Genomic DNA, 8,745 nt, shown 5'->3' on the forward strand with positions numbered 1-8,745 from the left:
TCAAAGTTTGTTACGAACCTTTATACATATTCAACGGTCATTTATAAACAAGTGTTTCTGTGACCTATGTGCTGTGAATGTTATTGAATGAAGAAATTACAGAAAATGTACAATATATTTATCAAATGTTGAAAAAAAAAAATGCAAAAAATGTATCTATCATACAGTGGAACCTCGATAGCTCAGATTAATCGGGACCACGACCGATCCGAGTTATCGGAAATCCCGGTTAGCCGGAGAATATGGTAAAAATTAATAATATACGGTATACTTACATATAAACTTCGTTAAAATTGAAATACCTGGCCAAATATATAAAAACAGGCCAAAGAATCCTGGCTCGAGAATTCATGTAAAGAAATAGAAGACCTCCAAAAAAAGCATGACAGTTTCAACCTCCACAAGAAACTTAAATATACCTCCGGAATAAGAAAACAGAAAAATGCTCACGTACTTAAAACCGCAGACGGAAAAATTTGTGATCACGAACAACAGTGCAAAGAATGGGAGAGACACATCAGTGACCTTTTTGACGATGCTTCTCGAGAAAATGCTCCAAATACTACCTGTGACAACCAATTATACAGAGGTCCCAGTATACTGAAGTCAGAAGTCATAAAAGCAATACAACAAGCCAAAAACAATAAAGCACCTGGACCAGATCAAATCCCTGTTGAGCTACTTAAACTTTTGGATGAGGGAAACATTACCTACTTGACTACTTTTTTTAACAAAATTTACAACGAAGGAAAAATACCAGATGATTGGTTGGAGTCACTGTTTATAACATTACCAAAGAAAAGCAGGCCCACCAAATGCAGCGATTTTAGACTAATCAGTTTATTAAAGATACTTTTACGTATTATACCAAACCGAGTATTCCTTCTGTGCGAAACTAGAATGGGTAATAAGCAATTTGGATTTAGAAATGGTCTACGAACTAGAGAAACCTATTTTGTATGCGCGTTCTATTACAAAAAAGTTGTGAATTCCGAAAGAACGTTTATGTTTGTTTCATCGACTTCGAGAAGGCATTCGACCGAGTACAACATGATACACTTTTCGATTGCCTGCAGGCAGCAGGACTTGACCACTACGATATAAGACTGCTGAAATACTTATATTACAATCAAGTAGCCTCTATCCAAATTGGAGACAGTCGTACTGAAAAACTGCCGATAAAACGTGGAGTACGACAAGGTTGTGTTTTATCACCCACCCTTTTTAACCTGTACTCTAAAGAAATCTTTAGGGAGGCTTTAGATGACAGACAAGCGGGAGTAAGGCTAGGCGGAGAAGTAATCAACAATATTAGATACGCTGACGATACAGCCATTCTTGCTGAAAATTTACAAGATCTTCAGACACTACTAAATCTAGTCAGTGAAGCAAGCTATCGGAGAGGCCTTAAAATCAACATTTCAAAAACAAAGTGGATGGCAGTTGGAAAGATTAATATAGATCAAGGTCAGCTTTCTCTTGATGGAGAGGAGTTAGAACGGGTAAATCATTTCAAGTACCTTGGCAGCTGGTTAAATTTAAATTGTGACTCTGATGAAGAGATAATAACTAGGATCGAAATATCACGGAAGGCTTTTATGACCTGGAAACCAGTTTTATGTAATAGAAACCTGTCGATGAATATTCGAAAGAAGGTGCTAAAATGTTATGTGTGGTCTATCCTATTGTATGGTTGTGAAACATGGACGTTAAAAACCACAATGCTAAACAAAATAGAAGCATTCGAATTGTGGTGCTATCGACGAATCCTAAAGATATCGTGGGTTTCGCACACTTTCAATGAAGATGTTCTTCAAATGATGAATTCGGAACGTCTGCTCATAAGCATCATAAAGAGGAGAAAAACAGAATACTTCGGCCATATAATTAGAGGACCTAAATACCATCTGCTTCGCCTTATAATACAAGGAAAAGTGGAGGGAAAGAGATGGATTGGTCGAAAGAAACTTTCATGGCTGCGTAATATTAGACAATGGTGTGGCTGCACAGTAGAAGAATTATTTCGCGCAGCAGCCGATAGAGAGAGATTTCAGGAAATTGTAAACATGATGACGGCCAACGTCTGAATACAGACACGGCACCTAAAGAAGAAGAAGATAATTGAAATACGACTATACTACACACAATATGGTCACAATCGGAACGATGTTACGTTATTTAAGAACAGTGGAGACTAAGACCGTTGTTTAAAAAATAATTTTTTAAATAGTCTTTTTTAAACAATGCTAAGACAGTTTGAAATAAATAAAGGAATAACAGGTGCCTGTTGTTTCCGATAATCCGAGCCAAAGAAAGACCGCCATGTGCCATGAGTCAATTTTACTATCGTATAGTTCAAATTACACAAATACCCATTATCTCTCAAATATTATATTACATACATTTTTATTGTTGAAATGTTTGTCTGATGAAAATCGGTCCGGGTTAGCCGGACTTTCGGCTAACCGGTTTGAAATGTGTAAGACTAAAAAGAAAAAAAACAAAAAAAAAGAAAACAAATTTAAGAAACGCTTTTCTTTAGTTACGAGTGACTAAAAATAAAAATATTATAAAAAAATTAACTGAAAAATAAAAAACATCAAACTCGACGCATTATTCGAAAAAACTGTTAAACACATTAAATATACAAAAATCTCACACATTCGTTAAAAAATTGAAAAAACTAACACATTCGTTAAAGAAAAGCGTGGGACGCGAAAAGTAAAAAAGTATCTACCCTCAAACCATTTATTCGATAAAGACGCGCCCCACGCTTTTCTTTAACGAATGTGTTAGATTTTTTCAATATTTTAACGAATGTGTGAGACAGAGTCGGGAAAAAGAACAACGACAAAGTAGTTGGCAGATATGGGGAAGATAACACAAACAATAACGGAGAAAGGTTAATAGATATCTGCGACCAGAATGGACTTAGAATAATGAATGGATATTTCCAGCATAGAAATATTCATAAATATACGTGGACTCAGGAAACACGCAACTTAAAATCAATTATAGACTATGTCATTCTTAAACAAAAAAGTCGACTGAAAACAACAGATGTGAGAGCATGTAGAGGACCAATTTGCGGCAGTGACCACTATCTCCTACGTTCAGATATTTCATTTCCACCGAAAATAGAAAAAGAAACGCAGCAAGGTAATAATTCAAATGAACAGCTCCAAGAAGTACGATACAATTTGAGTAGTTTACACCAAGAAAGTGTTAAAAACCTATATAAACGTAGACTGGAAGAAAAACTAATTGAAACGGAAGATAATACCAGAAATGTGAATCAGTCATACGAAAACATCAAAGAATGTATACACGCCGCTGCCTTAGAAGCACTAGGGCGATATGAAAAAACCGTACATCAAAAACCGTATTGGTGGGATCAAGATATTTCGCAGGAAATAACAAAGAAAAGAGAATCGTATCAAAAATATCTGAACACAAAAAACGTGGAAGACAGAATACATTATAAAAGAATGCAAGCGAGGGTCAGGAGAAAAATATGTCAAAAGAAAAACGAACTCTGGACAAAAAAGTGTACCATGCTAAATACATACATAGGTGGAAGCGAAAGTTCAGAAAGTTGGAAACTATTAAAAAATTTAAGAAACGACAGAAAAAAAGACATTATTCAGTCCATATCACCACAAACTTGGGAAAGATACTTTGAAGATTTACTAACAGAGACAAGAGAGCCCTTCAAACAGATACAATCCAACGATATACAAAGCGTCAGGTTGATAGGATCACCAATCAGAGTAAATGAGAGAGAAGTCGAAACCATATGTAAACAGTTGAAGAATGGCAAATCACCGGGCCCAGGAAGTATAGCTCCGGAACTCATCAAATATGGACCTAAAGTTTTAATTAAGCGGCTAAGACAACTTTTCCAGCAATGCTTGAATAACCATGAAATACCTAAAGAATGGAAAGAGTCACATCTGAGCACTATCCACAAAAAGGGAGATAAATCAAAACCTGAAAACTATACAGGAATTGCAGTCACTAGTAGTATCAGCAGAATATATGGAAAACTTATTAAAAATCGAATAGAAGAAGAATACCAAAATATGGAAGCCGAAGAACAGGCTGGTTTTCGCGCAGGTCGATCTACAATAGATCATGTTTTCTCCATTACTCAGATAATTGAAAAGAAAGTTGCTCGTGGCCAAGAAGTCCATCTGATGTTTGTAGACCTTAGAAAAGCGTATGATAGTGTCCCGCTGGTTAAATTATGGGAGGCACTGGAGAAAACAAATGTAAATATAGAATTGGTTGAAGCCGTAAAAACGTTGTACTACCAACAAACAACAAGAATTAAAACGGGAAATCTCATAACACCTGGATTCACAGTAACTAAAGGACTAAGGCAAGGATGCTGTATCTCACCAACACTATTGAAAATATACCTCGAAGCAGCACTCAACAAATGGAAGAAAAAATGTACGAATATGGGCATACCACTAACGGACTCAACTTTGTCACGCTGTGCTTTGCGGATGACCAGGTGATCATCGCACAGGACTCTGAAGATCTTAGTTACATGATGCGAAAACTATTAGAAGAGTTTACAGAGTAGGGCCTAGAAGTGAATATGGAAAAAACTGAATACATGAGTATCGGAGGAGACCAACATAGCCTCCGAGTAGAGGAAAATCAAGAAATAAAATTATATGAAGACTACAAATACCTGGGAGTAAAGATCACTCAAGACGGAAAATTAGATGCAGCTATTAAGGAACGAAATATACAGGGTAGGAAAGGCATATCCTTACTAAACAGCGTACTGTGGGATAAAAATATTTCTAAGGAGAATAAAAAAAGAATATATAACACTATAATAAAAAGCATCACAACATATGGATGCGAAGTGTGGCCCATAAAAGACAGAACTGAGAAAATGCTTAGAGCAACAGAAATGGACTTCTGGCGCCGTTCAGCGGGAATATCTAGACGCGACAGAATAACAAACGAGAGAGTCCGAGAAATCATGGGGGTTACACATACTATTGTTGACGACATCAGGACGAAACAACTCAGCTGGTACGGACACGTAAGGAGAATGCCGGAGAATAGAATACCAAGACAAATCCTCGAATGGCAACCAAGAGGAAGGCGCAGACCAGGAAGACCTAGAAGAAGTTGGAGAGAAGGAGTTGATAGAGAAATCAGGGACAGAGAACTCAAGGACGATCTATGGAATGACAGAACGAGATGGAGATTGGAAATCGGAAGACGTCGAAGAACGTTGTAAACCGATATTATATATATGTGATATTTTTGTATATTTAATCAATCTGTCCAACAGCTTTTTTTTTCGAATAAACCTTCGAGTTTGAATTTTTTTTTATTTTTTGCTTTTTAGTTGATTCTTTTATAATATTTTTAATTTTAGTCACTCGTAACTAAAGAAAATCGTTTCTTAAAATGTTTTTCACATTTTTTATTATTCTTTTATTTAAATTTTACAGTTTTTATTTACAAGTAACACTAAGCTTACACCATTTAAATCCTAAAAACCTTTATACAGTTTTATACCCCAGGTGAATTTATTCTGATGAACAACGAAACGTGTCTATAGGCTGTTCTCTTAGCCTCTGGATTTGCATTTTCTTTTTCGCCAGGCCCTATAAATTTTACCATTTCGTTGGAAATTATGGAGATCCGCCGACTAGAAAATTATGCATGTATATTTCCTGTTCTGGAAACTGCCGCAGACAGGCGTGTGCAGGGGATTTTCCACTGCAGACTATATTTTTCGTCAGAGATACGGATTTTTGTTCTATTTTATTCCCATTAGGAATCGATTGATTGGGTTTATTTGAATATTGTACTTCCTAGAAATGTCTGTCATTTGTCATTATTAAATGTAGTCTGAGTATTGTCAGTCAGTTCTCCGGAATTATTAAAATGAAAAAACAGTGTTCAATTTTTCACATGCAAAGAATAATCTTATATTTTGTTTTTGTTTATACATTCGCAAAGTCTGTTTGTTCGTACATTCGTGCGTCGACGCCCCTGCAATACTTGGAGCCGATCGACCAACAGATTCCTATGTAGTTTTGTCTCTTGAATTCAAACCTGAAAACGGTATTTTGATATCTTAAAACATTTTCGAGATAACTGACCTAAAAATCAACTTATTCGGGACATCAATTTTTAATAGTTTAAAATTTAAAAAAATCGATTTATCGGTATTCTTCTTCTTCAAGTGCCGTCTCCTAATCGGAGGTTGGATATCATCATCACTATCTTTACTCTATCCACCGCTGCTCTAAAGAGTTCTATAGAACTGCATCAAAACCAGTCCCTTAAATTCTTTAACCATGACACTCTCCTTCTTCCTATACTCCTTCCGCCTCTTATCTTTCCCTGTATTATCAGTCTTAGCATTTCATATCGCGGTCCCCTCATTACGTGTCCTAGATATTGTAACTTTCTTATTTTTATTGTGTTTATTATTTCGCATTCTTTACCCATTTCTCGCAGTACTTCCGTGTTCGTTTTCCTCTGTGTCCATGCTATTCTAAGCATTCTTCTGTAACACCACATTTCAAATGACTGTAGCTTATTTATGTGTTCTTGCTTTAATGTCCAGCTTTCAAGTCCATATTGTAGTATCGAGAACACGTAGCATCTCAAAGCTCTTGCTCTCAGTTCTAAGCTAAGGTCTTTGTTGCAGAGAACTGTTTTCATTTTTACAAACGCATTTCTTGCTATTTCTTTCCTGGTCCTTATTTCTGTTGTTTGATCATTTTTCTCTGAAATCCAGGTTCCTAGGTATTTGTATTTATCAACCCTTTCTATCGGTACATTTCCCAAATGTATGCTTGTTTGTATGTTTGTTTTCTTAGTTATTATCATGTATTTGGTCTTTTTTATATTCATTTTTAATCCATATTCTTTACAGAAATTGTTTGTTTTGTTCAGTAGTAGTTGGAGTTGTTCAGCAGAGCTTGCTATAATCACGGTGTCATCTGCATATCTTATGTTGTTAATAGATCTTCCGTTAATTATTATTCCTTCACTTTGAGATAGCAATGCTTCTTCAAAAATGGCTTCACTATATGCATTAAAGAGTAATGGAGTTATAATACATCCCTGCCGAACTCCTCTCCTGCTTTCAATTTCTGGACTTGGTTCGTCATCTATTACAATTTGTACAATTTTAAAATAGAAACAATCACACTCACCCTATCTGGTTCTTATTAAAATGTATTAGAATTTATTTGCAGTCTATGAGAATTCAAGTTAAGCAGACACCAATCTATTATAAATGTACCTACTAATTATGTTTATTTCTGGTTAAATTACAAAAACTCGGGACATATTAATTGGAAACTGAGGGCAGCACAAGGAAACCATACTAGATTTCTCAAAATTAAATCACACAAACTGCCAAAGATACACTTGTTTCACCAAAGGCGCATTCAAACATCCAACCATAACTTGTTCCGGGATGGTGGAAAATCCAAACTTGACATAATGCTGCAAGATGATAAACTAGGAATGAACTCAATGCTAGGAACACTCTTTTGCCGAACTAACCATTTAATTCAGCCAATAGAAAAAAGTTAACAAGCGCCATATTTGGGCTACGATAAATATTTAAGTTTATATTAGTCAATATAGACTAGCGGCAGCAACCCTTAAAATGATGTTATACCGAGGACGAAAATCAACTTTCAGGTGAATGACGAATTTTGACCATTCTTTATTTTTTTAAGGTCGCTGAATCCGAATGTGAAACTTATTTTGATTTAAAATTGGTGTAACATGTTTAAAATTCAAATTTTATGGAAAAATGCGAAAAATAAATTTAGATGACTTTTCAACTTTCACTCGCTGTATCTTTGGTTACTGTAAATATTTCCTTTCGAGAATTTTACTGCATTATCTTTGAAGTATTTAGATGACAATGAGGTTTGTGATAGATATTTAAACAAATTAAAAGACAAGTTGTTAATTTTTAAATATTTTTTCGTCAGATTTCGTTACTTTAATGTTTACTTAAAAAAGTTGAGTAACAAACTTTTTAGTTTGTAACTTTAACTAAGACCACATTAAAAGATGAATCATGAAGTTTTCTGGAAAAGTTCAAGTCAAAATATGCAATATAAAAAAGTTATGTGACTTTATAGGCGAGTGGTACTTCCCCCAAAAAACACTTATTCCTCGAGTTTCTGACCACGGTGTGGTGAATGGCTAATTTTGGTCATAATTTATGGTTTTGATGGTGCTGAAAACGAGAATGAGGTTTATTTTGAAGTTTAAGTGGGGAACACATTTTACCCTAAAAATAAAATAAAATGAAATCACGCTTTTCTTAAAATTAAAAGTTGCACCAATTTTTCTCTACAAAACATTTTGTTCTTTGTACTCTATATTTTAACAGAAATTTGATTAAAAAGCTAAATTTCAAATTTTGTCACAACTTTTGCGATTAAACTTTGCAATTGAGGAATCGTCACCTTTTACTTTAAAAAAATCATAACTCGTTGCGTCAGAATAACAAGGTTCTATCTGCCATTTTTGTCTAAACTGAGATTTTTATGTAACGTGGTTTTATTTCATGTTTTTCACCTTAATATGATACTAGCACCAAGATCGATTAATAGGTGACCAAAATACGAATTTTACTATCTGCAAGAACTAAAAGTGTTTATACGTTAACAATAAGACAATTAATTAACTGGAATAATATTAAAACACAAATCATGACAAATCTTATCT

Source organism: Diabrotica virgifera, chromosome 9 (assembly GCF_917563875.1).
Source record: "Diabrotica virgifera virgifera chromosome 9, PGI_DIABVI_V3a".
NCBI lineage: Eukaryota > Metazoa > Arthropoda > Insecta > Coleoptera > Chrysomelidae > Diabrotica > Diabrotica virgifera.